Below are 12,059 nucleotides of genomic sequence, written 5' to 3'. Positions count from 1 at the left end.
AAACAGAGCTTGATTTTCCTATGGAGCTGATCGCTTATTGGTTTAAGACTTCCTATAAACAATGCCAATATATATGTTTAAAAAGAAAAAGCCATCATACAAACACCATTAGTCAGATTAAACTCAAGGGTCTATCTTGACAAAATCATTGTTTTATAAAACATATAAATCATGTACTTAAAACTCTATAAATAGGGCACACGGGTCCACTCATAGTTTACTTTTCTGTGCTATATTCTTGAGTTGAATTTTTGTTACATGACTTTCTGACTGATAATGTATCAATGGAAAACTAACTTAGCAGCTCTCCAAGTTTTTTCTTGTAACTATTTGGCAGTTATTAAAATGTGCACACACTCACACACACACACAAGTATATATGTATTATTAAGGAAGAGAAAAATAACATCTGAACAGGAACATGAAAACAAAGAAAGTATTAAGGTTTGAAAATGAAGAGAAATGCAGTTCAAAAGTAAAATTCAAACTATTATTAATATATCCTTTCTTAGGTCATCTTAGGATAATACATATTTCTCCTATACATTGGGGGAAAAATCAGACACATGAATATTTTATAAAGGCACACTGCAAAATCAAAAAGCTGTTCCACACATCCACACTTTAATCTGTTATAAATTAACTTGAGTCAGTTCAAATGTTATATGTAACGCACACGATTACAACTGAAGTCAAATCATACACACCCTCAGTAACTGTAAGCCTAAAACAACTCCAACAGTGAATGAGACGGCTAGAGTTTTCCCTAAGGAAGGACAGGGGTTGGGGGCAATCTGCAAAATGGATATAACTGAGACAAATGCAAAGACTGAAAATATCCTAAAAACCTGAAGATGCTCGTGTGGTTTCACAACAAAGTCCATTTATAAGATCCACAGCCCAGACGACTTGCATCTTTCAACTGCTCCATTTCCAGAACTCCTGATTTTAAATCACACTGAAAACCTTTGGCTGCAATTGAATTAGCATGGTTGGATTTAGCCCTTCTAAATGCCAAAACGGAAAAAAAAAAAAAAAAAAAAAGTACCATTCTAAAGTTTGTTTTGTTTTAAACTCGGATCTTCTGCATTCCAAAATTGTATCCCTCTGACTAATATAAACCGTTATTAGAGAGAAATGTTTGTTTTTTTTAAAAAAAGAAAAAAAGCCAGTGAAAAGGAATGAGGGAGTAGTAATGGTAACATACAGTACCATGAGCTGCAGCGGCCTCCCAGCCAGTGGTGCAAGGTTAACAGATCAGTCCTGGCCTTCGGGCAGACAGCAGAACACAGCCTTGGGGAAGGGGGGACAGGGACGGAGGCCAGGGGAGGGGGCCCGCTCTCAGGCAGTTTACACAAGAAGGCAGCTCAGCTCCTTTCTGGCGCACTCCTCCTCTCTATCTCCCAACCTCTTTGCGTGTGTCTTGTCATATTTTCTTCAGCTGTTAATTGTCCAGACTCCAAGACTTTAAACAGCCACAGTTTAGGAAAAAGCGAAACCCTTCTAAGTGACCATCACAGCAAATCAGCTTCATGCTAGTGGGTAAAATTTTCCAAGGGAAGTGTTCTTCTGATAGTTCCTGAGTCTCTAAGTCACCCCAACCCCCACCCCCACCAGCCGCCACACACACTCCCCTGGAGGGCTAAATGCACTGTGGCAATAAAACATTCATGCGACTTGGAATTTTAACACAATGCCATTTCCCTAGTTTAACCTGAAAGGAATGCACTAGTCACAACAGACTACATCATCCTGCCATTAAACCCTGCCAAGGAACCGCTTTTTTGGCCGCTCTGGGCCAGCTTTGACGGGAAAGGAGTACACAGACCCACACACTGAGCACAGAGGGGCCACCTCTGCTTCCTCAGCCTTATCCAGCAACACCCTGCTCTTGAACATGACCCCTGACCCCTTGCATTGTGACCGGCTTGTGAGGCATGTGTCACCCTGGAACTTCTGCAGAGCCACACACTGCGCAGGCCATTTGCTGCTCCCTCTCAACAGGCTCTTGGGCAGACGCCAAAGGTTTTTTCTTATTATTACTGCTACTATTGAAAGTCTTCTGTTTAAATGTAGGGATGCTTTTTCCTTGAGTTGTATAATAGTGTGGCTCGGGTTTTTTTTTTCCCTTCCTTTGTTTGTTTTGGACTTTTTAAAAAACAAACTTTACATTTGCATTGATAATTATGTTATGATTACTGACAAAATGATTTGGTATGGGGACTACTTATCAAAGGTGCCAGTGCTTTCACATTTAAGTGACATTCAATTTAGATTTACAAAACACAAAGCCAGAAACAATTCCGATTTCTCCAGAGAAGTTTAGAGAAAAATTCAAAGGGATTGAATTCTAAAACACCTACACTTAACCATTTCTATTTACATGCTAAGGTATTATTACAAAACAAACAAGCAACAATATTAGATCAAAAAACTGGATTTATTGACTTATTCTTATGCATAGAGTTCTGCCTTCCAAGCAACATAACTGACAAGGAACTATTAAAAAAAAGTATGTATACCAAATGAAAAATTAAAATCATACTAAATGTTTACAAATGTTTTTATTAATTCTAAAACTGTTCTCATGTAGCCGTTTATAACCAATCACAACAGTATTAATTTTTGCAAGTTAACAGAGGTCATAATTTTGCACCCCAAAATACCCCTTTTTCTTCTACCACCAATTCTCCTACCACTAAAGGATGTCTTCCAGATTGTCTTTTTCTGATCACTCATCTTATTAACTACCTTCATGTGATGCACATTCACTTTCAATCTTGTCCAATTGTTTTATTATTCCTCTTCTCTACTGTAGGCATAGGCAATTCTAAAAAGCACAAAGTCCCCTCTTTTTGCCTGACCTTGAGCTATAGCCAGGTGAGCTGTGATTATCCCTACAGAAGGCAGAAGGTGTTCCAGCTTTAATCTCCTGGAGTGAGGCCATGTCCCCTTTCAGTAACAAATGAAGAACATCTTACTTCATCTAAGAGAATACCCTAAAATACAAAATGATGATCTCAAAGCAAGTTAACATGCACATATAAAATAAAACCAAATTGTCTTCTTTAGAGTAATTTTTGTCTCCTTAGTAGCTGGAATTAGTCTTAAGCCCTAGTTAAAAGACTTTTTTCTTTTTCTTTCCTTTAAACAGACATTATCATGCCTAGAAAAGTCATTCTAATCCCTTCACCTTAGCCAAGCCATGCTAACTCATGAGAGGAGGACAGCAATTAATTTGAAAAAAAAAAAGGAACTATACGTGACTGGGGGGAGGGGAGAATCAATCCAACTCAGAAGCAAAGGTTACCAAAACCTATGTGAAACACTTCCATTTCAAAATGTAAATGCTGAAATCAAATTGTCAGTTTAATCTACATAAAATACAGCAATAAGGCTGGGCGTGGAGGTTCACGCCTGTAATCCCAGCACTTTGGGAGGCCGAGGCGGGCGGATCACGAGGTCAGGAGATCGAGACCATCCTGGCTAACACGGTGAAACCCCGTCTCTACTAAAAACACAAAAAATTATCAGGGCGTGGTGGTGGGTGCCTGTAGTCCCAGCTACTCGGGACACTGAAGCAGGAGAATGGTGTGAACCCGGGAGGTGGAGCTTGCAGTGAGCTGAGATTGCGCCACTGCACTCCAGCCTGGGCGACAGAGCAAGACTCCACCTCAAAAAAAAAAAAAAAAAAAAAACACAGCAAGAGAAACTTGATTTTTTTTCAAGTAATCTGATTTGTTATCAATGTGCATATTCAAATTCAAATTTTGATGTTACTAGTGTGAAGTTACTAGAGTGAAACCCAGTAAAATTGAAGGAAGAATCAAGTGATGCCATGAGATTAAAATTACAGAGGTTAATTTCTATTTTAGTCCAAACAGATACACTTTTCTTCTTATATCAAATTAATCAACATAGTGACACCAAACTATCTTGGACCAATATTCAAAGGATGAACCAGGGCCTATGAAACGAGGTCTGTGAAGTTGCACCTGCAGTACGTGTAACCCTCTCCATGGTAATACATCTCCTCTGAAGACCTCTGGAACTTTGGGATACATCACTAAAAGAAGGATAAGCAATCTCATTTTATTTCTAAACAAGTTGCCAAGTAATTATTATTATTATTATTATTATTATTATTATTATTATTATTATTATTGAGATGGAGTCTCACTCTGTTGCCCAGGCTGGAGTGCAGTGGCATGGTTTCAGTTCACTGCAACCTCCACCTCCCAGGTTCAAGCGATTCTCCTGCCTCAGCCTCCTGAGTAGCTGGGACTACAGGCATGTGCCACCACACCCGGCTAATTTTTGCATTTTTAGGAGAGACAGGGTTTCACCATGTTAGCCAGGCTAGTCTGGAATCCCTGACCTCAGGTGATCTGCCCACCTTAGCCTCCCAAAGTGCTAGGATTACAGGTGTGAGCCACCACGCCTGGCCCAAGTAATTTTATAATCTAAGTATATACTACTATGGTATAGCGATGCATCACATATTCGGAAATCAGAGCATGCTACAAATACCACAATGAAAACTATTTTCTATGAAATTGTACCAGTACAAATAAGTGGAATCAGAACAATACAGAACCTGCTAAAGAAAAAATGTCGTATCAGTAAGTTCACTGAAATTCAAAATGTTGCAAAAAATCCCAAAGTTTTGTAGAAATGTTAATTTATTTTGGTGGGTACAATGTGAGTAGATCAAATCTGTGATAACCAGCAGTGATTTCTATTTTCCTTGAGCCAAAAGAAAACTTTACTGTGTTAAATGGCATTTAGAAATAAGAGTTTTAAAGTTCTGTAAGTTACATTTTAATTTCTAGAAAGCAAAATAGGTGAAATTTTTCTCACGAACTTCTATTAAAAACAGGACATCCATGTGCAAACAGGCATATGTTAATTTATTCTTCTCTGCAGGGATTCATTTGGAGCCAAGGGATTGGCTAAACCAACCCCCTCCTCAACACACACATACAATATGCACATGCAAGCAAAGGCAGTTAACAGACTCCAACCCTGAGTGGGGGAAAACTCACTCAGAGATGAGAAAGGACAACATGTATATGGACAAAAGAGAGAAGGAAGGAAAAGCAAAGAGATGGTGTGGGAGGAAAACCAGATTGAGAGAAAAGCAAGCCACAGGAAGGGCGGGGTGAGAGAGAAAAAGAAATAAGAATGAGATGGAGAGAAGCAAAATGGAAAGAAGCAGAGAAAGAGTCAGTGGGGAAAGGGAGAGAAAAAGAAAAGGAAGACCGAAGGAAAAAAGGGATTGCTGGCAGAGAGGAGGAGCTGGAGCCCCACAACAAAACAGTGGATCAGGCAGCTGGCCTGAGATGCTAATTCAGCGCTTTAACAAATCAATGCCACTTGAAAAGTACAATGTGAGCCCTCACTGGGTAGATGTCAGGGGACTGAGAAAATGCATTCTCAAGTATTTCACATTAAGAGGGAATAATGTGTTAATTTATAACTCTTCACCCTATACACTTGGATTATCTATCTGTGTCAGCGATTTGACTTCTTAAATTTATCAAAAACGCACGCAAAGGGAGGCAGCTTCGGCTTCACCACTGGGAAATGGAGGTTTAGGGAAAGCCTGTCAGCCAGTCCTAGGTAGTTCTGCTGTTCTTTCTGCTTTCCTATTTGGGCTGAAGTGTTGGTGGGGGTGGCAGCAAGGAGTGAGCAAGCCACTGAAGGGGAGATGAAGGGAGGAGGGGAACTCCTGGTCCAGTTACTAAAGCAACCAAAGAAAAGGCTTTCTCGGCCTGTGGTTGATTGCATTAGGTACCATCCGTCAAAAGTGACACAGAAGAGAAGGAATAACTTGAATCAGCAACCCAAGCTGCCATCGTCAGAATTTACTTTATGGAAACTTAGTTAAGTCTCTCAGCACACCCAGCGGAAGACAGCCTGCTGACAATTGGATTTTAATTAAACAGTACACTTGCAATGCCACCGTAGTTCCACAGAGCTTATCAGAATAGGAAGGGAAGAGAGAGTTAAGCGGATTTTGTTTGGTTAGTTTTAAGACAGGGAGGAGAGATGTTATAGAACTAAGATTCCAGCCCAGCATTCAGGAGCCTCATTAGAGGGACCATTTCTTTCTCAAGAAAAATCTATTCTATTAAACATCAAATTCTTGGAATTGTTTCCTAATTATTCCTTAATAAAATTTAGTTAACTTTTAATATAATGATTGCACAGTTTCTAACCTGTGGGAGAGACAGAGAAAGACTACGTTAGTAAGTTTTGTTGCCAAAATTAAAGTATTATCAGACTTAAATTTTCAAAGTTTAAGCATTGTCAACATACAAAGGCAAGAGTGTTAAAATTTTGGAATAAATAGAAGACAGTAGGTTTCAAGAAAGTGTTTTAATTAAGATTATGCCTTCAAAGACATGAAGGGGAAAAGTGGTTATAGGTATAAAGGAAAAACAAGGCCCAATTATGAATAACTTCTGAGTTTAAGATTGCCCAGACTACACACAGCAGTATTCTAAACTGGGGGCATTTTTATTTGCTACATGTACAATTGCAACAGAAACAGACATTCTCTTATTTTCAAGACATTCATATGTAAATGAATGCTGATGAATGGAAATGAGATGCTAAACATGATGGGCAACATTCAACGTTTAAAAAAAAAAGTTACTTCACTCGCTGAAGCTTGAATCTCTTCCCTCCTACACCTGGGCACAAAAAGAAATGAATGACAATGATGGACTTCCACCAGTTTCTATTGGTTAAACAATACCTTACAGAGATACTCAAGGCAGAAAACATTCTTTCAGTCTTATGCATCTTTCCTATGACATGTATCACACAGAGTCCATTGAAAATAAATATTAGAGACTGAAATTATAAGTAAATAGCCAGAAATATTAGTGGCATTGAGCCAAAGGGCTAAAATATCCAAAACAGTGTAATTACTTAATGAATGTTTTCTTTCTTTCAAATGAGATAATTAATAAGGAATTTCCTGGTTCATGACCATAGAGTACACTATTTTCCCTTTTCATAAAATCTTAGGAGACTGAACATACATTCTGGGCAGTGTGTTTGCAGTGGGAATTATATATATGCATGTATGCTTTTCAAGGGTCTCTATTTATGCCCTCAGAGTAGGATTTGTCCTATCCCCAGTTTTTGCATGAATTACCATTCCTATCTGTCCCATCCAAGCTACCCCCACATAAACTATCTATTCTTATCATTATGGTACCATTAATCCCATTCTCCCCTCCCCCTCCCAACTCACCTAAGGGGTTAAAAGACTTCAGTACATTTGTGACTTGTCAGTGACATATAATACCCGGGTCCTTCATGCAATCAACTTTTACTTGACATGTATTTGCTCATCACAGGACCCGCATTACTACTGGGAAAATGAAGAAAAACCTAAATTAACACTTGACATTCAATATGGTCAAGTCCTTAATTGGCTGGGCTTCCTGAGAAAGCAATTTTCTATTCCCCAAACTGTTCGCGTGTCATGTGTGGAGTGCAGCTCTTGGCCATCACTGCTGTCCCTCGCTCCCTCTAATGAGAGCAGATGAATTAGTGCTACGTGACACGATTTGAGCAGGGCTTCCTCCTCCTCCCCTCCCCCCAATCTTTCTCCTATACCAGTGACAGCTGTGTGGCAAGGGGAAGAAAGAAAGAGAAACGCAAGAGCAAAGAATCCTGTAAAGGATGATCATTTTTTTAAATGAACCTTAAATGTCTTGTTGAAACTACAGAACAACAGGGTCATTTAATTGTGGAGGTGGGGAAGGGGGGGTTGTTACAAAGATCAGGGGAATTATCTGGCTATGGTTGATTTGGGTTGTATTAACTTCCAGCATGTTTCTTCCATTCCTCGCTAGTTGCAGTATTAGACTGCACTGCTCTAATTAAAATGGAATTTACATCCACTTAAAAAGTTTTTGAAAGGTCTGGAGAATGGGTCAACTAGGAAAAAAAGAGAACAGCATGAAGTGATTATTGTTCGAAGATAAATACACCTCTAAACTAGAGAAAGTCCTTTCAACAATCACTTAGGTCAGGAAGAACCTACAGCACAAAACTACAGTGATACTTTGTTTTCAAATATTATTCCATGTCTGAGCTTAATGCAAAGTATTCTATCCTAACTCATTTTGTTTTGTTCCCATTGATTGTTGAATTACTGAAATGAAAAATTACTTGATCACTGATTTCATTCTATTATTCTGGAGAGAAGGAATATATTCTACTTTAAATGTGCTTGTCTAGCTCAGTAAGAAACAATGAATACATGCATGAAAGGAAGGCAGGACAGAGTCTGCTTTATTCAAAAATACTAAAAGGTAAATTAAAGGTATTTCTCTGAGTCTTCACTTACTCATTTTGAGACCAAAGAAGTAGTAATTTTAAATCCCTAATCGGTCACCCAATCTGATTAGGACAAAACAGAACTACAGGATAGAAGAGCATGTGGCACATTTAGGAAAGTAATTAGTACAAAATACACGGATAAGTGAAAATAATTAGTGAAAGTCACAAACACCTTAGCACTTTGGATCATTACTCAGTTTTATTTAGGTGATAACCAAGACAAAAATGTTACCTGTGTACAAGAAATTATATCAAGACTGCACTGTGGTGTCACAAAATCAGTTTACACATGCAAAACACAAAACTATGTCAAGTATAGCTCCCCTGCTTCAAGTAGCATGTTCATTTATTAATTGTTCTTCTGTAATTCTGAATATAATTTAAGCAGTAATAAATACTGAATAAATTTCAGTAAGTAAATTGTGAGTAGATTTAAAGATATAAAAAGATGGTGAAATCCACTTTTACACTACGTGTAAAGTTATAACCTAAAGCCAAAAATGCTATTTCCACATTTTATATTTGTGGGAAATAATGGGAAAGGAAATGAAGCTTTATAAGATTTTTTCCAAAATAAAGCAATTCATAACATCTTAGAGTATTATTGTACTAACAGAAGACAAAATGTAAATAAAACTGTTTTTAACACCTTGAATTTTCAAACTTGTTGGAACACGATTAGTTTCAGATAACAGAAACACTAAAAAATGAGCATAATTTTAGAAGTATTTTCATGGAAGCAAAACAACACAACGGACACACACGCTGCACAGATTATCTCTTCTGAGGCCAAAGCACTGATATTTCACTATCATTAAGATCCCTTTTGAAAATACACTTGAGACAGCTTGTGAATGGGCATTTTATCAAGGTGTTTAAAAGAAATAAATAGGTGATTTGGTATTCTGGAAAAGTAGCTCAGTCTAATACATCCAGTTAACTGCTACAGTAGCATTATCATCACTGAGCAACAAAGGGCAGTGTATTCTGCCAATAGCTTTACGGTGACCTTTGCAATGCTGACTAGTCCGTCAAATTCCATCTCTGAGATGCAAGGCATAGACAGGGATGGTTTATTAACTGAGGTAGGAACTAAAGACTAGGAGGCTCCAAAAGGGTAGGTGTTTCACATTCAAGAAATGGGGAATTCCTTTCCCTAAGAAGAGAAGCAGTGTACCGTAAGATCAGGCTAAGCAGGCCCATAGTCTTCCCCATGGAGCCTTCCATGGTGGGAAATTCTCATGTACTAGGACAGCATTAGCAATTTTACAGTTTTGCATGTTCCTTTTCTCCCCAGCTACATTTTTTTTAAGGACTGCAATGGAAACCCAAGTGGAAATGGGTAAAATGGGATCAATGTCTTGAGCCCTAGGAATATAAATCTGCAAAGGGATACTGACATAGTCATAGACCTTTAAACAAATTGTGACCCATACTACTTTTATTTGGAGGTAGTTTCCAACCATCACCAACAGGATAAATCTACAGAACTCAAGGGGGCAGAAACAATGAGTAAGAAAAATGACTGTGCTGAACTGGGAAATTTTTCAAGGATAACCTGTAGAAAACCAGTCTAGGAATAGGCACTTTTTTTTTTTCAAGAAAGTTAACTGTGACTATGGCAAAGTGACATGCTTAAACTTGATATTCTCTTAGGGATGTACAGGCTTTGAAGCTCATAATAAACTTGAAATGGCTCTGTGGAATGTTAAGGCTTAATGTAGATGGTTGGTGCCACTGTCATGCCTATACAAAAGTATGTCAACTTAGAAATAACTGCACTAACAGCTCCAGGGTATTTAGAATGGAAGGCCTTCCCCCGCCCTTTTTTTTTATTATTAAGAATTTTACTTTGAACCATAAGAAGAAGCTGCATCAAGTTTCCAACCTAGCTAGTGCAGCTAGAATTAAAATACTTACTCAATTTGGCTGGGCGTGGTGCCCTCGTGCTTCTGATCCCAGCACTTTGGGAGGCCGAGGTGGGCAGATCGCTTGAGCTCAGGAGTTCGAGCCCAGCCTGGGCAATACGGCAAAACCCTATCTCTACAAAAAATACAAAAATCACCTAGGCATGGTGGCATGTATCTATATTCCAGGTACTCCAGAACTGAGGTAAGAGGATTGCTTGCGCCTGGTCAGCAGAGGTGGAGGCTGGCCATGAGGCCAGATCTCACCACTGTGCTCCAGCCTGGGCCACAGAACCACACCTTGTCTCTCCTCAACCACCAAAACGATACTAATTTCAGTTTACTGTAGAAAGGCAAAATGTCTGCCACCCACTTCATCTGTGTTACCTTTACATTACACCATTCTCAAAAAGTTTAAACACGGCAGAGGAGAGAAACGAATGCTTTGAAATAGCCTAGCATATGTAACAATAAAACTCTCTAGCAAACAGAAAGCACAAATGTTATTTTATCAAAATTAACAGCATCTGAAGGAGTATATTCTTTTATCCTCCATTATTCACTACCTCTTTTACTTCAGTGCTTCCCTCCCCTTGTATTAAAGATACTTTATCTAATTCCCAGTTGAAAGGTTTCTGAAAGCATTAAGTCACAGCTGTGTTGATGCTGAACTTCTTGAACATGGCATAGCAGCATCATTCTGACACATTTATAGATGTTTCCTTACAAGCTGTACCAGCACTTGATTTGAAATATCTGACTTACTCTAATACAAACTGTTAATCTCTGGTCTTTTCTACAGTTGAGTTCTTCTCTGCAGTTTTGGAAGCAAACCAACAACTTGTTATGTTTAAAACAGAAATGGCTCCCTTCTGAATGGTTTCTGACACTGTTCAGTGATGCTGTTAATCAAGACCCTAAAAAGAGCCTAGATATACCTAGGCCCCATTTGCAGATCATTTTAACAGGATGTTCTTGTTTCCTTTTCCCACGAAAATCAATAACAGGATGACCTTCAATTTGAAATTCAAACCAATTAATTACCTGTTCTGTTGAAAATGCTGATATCTGATTTGCCTGGAGAATTTCAATTATGAATAGATTATTTCTTTTAAAGAGCCCCTTCAAAAAATATAGACAGGCATTTTAAACCTCATCTTATACAATATAAATAATGTTTTCTTGAAGCAGGTATAAAATATTGGCCTTGCACGAATTAGTAGGGGGAAGTTTTCCCCCTTGTGGTCCATCTCCTCCTTGTGACATCATAATCAATTGCTTGGTAAATTATAGCAATCCCACAAAGATTCAGGGCCAAGAATCTACCGCTTTAAGGTGAGATGAAAAGCTTTTTATAGTTGAATTCAGCTTTTCATCTACATCAATTACTTACATAAATCATGGGATTATTTTCAGAATTCAGAAATCTTTTATTATTTTAAAATCCTTACGCTTCCACCTTTATTTAAATTATTTGGCTATTTTTTTGTTTTGCCCACATAGGTGATTTTTTTTTAAATGTGGGTCATAAGGAGAAAAGCTATACATCAAAACTATCAGCACCAGAAATATATTTACTAAACTTTTTTCTAATTACAGGGGAAAAAATGAAGAATTTGGTTCATCCCAGTGGGGAATTCCCAAGATGAATGATCACATGCAATGAAACTATTATCTTCATCCATTAAAATATTATCTAAAACAGAGGTTTCTATCCGGCAGCCAGAGGGCTGAATACAGCCTGCAGACGAGTTTTGTTTGGACCACACAGTTTTTAAAATATTTGAA

At 38.2% G+C, this 12,059-nt stretch overlaps 1 protein-coding gene across 4 annotated transcripts in view; it reads right to left on the bottom strand.

Moving 5' to 3' along the window:
• The window catches only part of BNC2 (basonuclin zinc finger protein 2), a 456,779-nt gene that overhangs the window by 285,899 nt on the left and 158,821 nt on the right, over window positions 1-12,059 (bottom strand). Inside the window, exon 1 of one of the 4 annotated variants that reach the window (XM_055294186.2) lies at window positions 10,285-10,311. The exons of the other annotated variants lie outside the window; for them this stretch is intronic. The gene's annotated coding sequence lies outside the window, so the exon portion shown is untranslated. Of the gene's footprint in view, window positions 1-10,284; window positions 10,312-12,059 lie in introns of those variants that run through there. 4 annotated transcript variants of the gene reach the window in all.

This window comes from Symphalangus syndactylus, chromosome 9 (assembly GCF_028878055.3).
Source record: "Symphalangus syndactylus isolate Jambi chromosome 9, NHGRI_mSymSyn1-v2.1_pri, whole genome shotgun sequence".
NCBI lineage: Eukaryota > Metazoa > Chordata > Mammalia > Primates > Hylobatidae > Symphalangus > Symphalangus syndactylus.
Note: the sequence above shows the minus strand (reverse complement) of the source record. Positions and strands in the feature narration are given on the sequence as shown.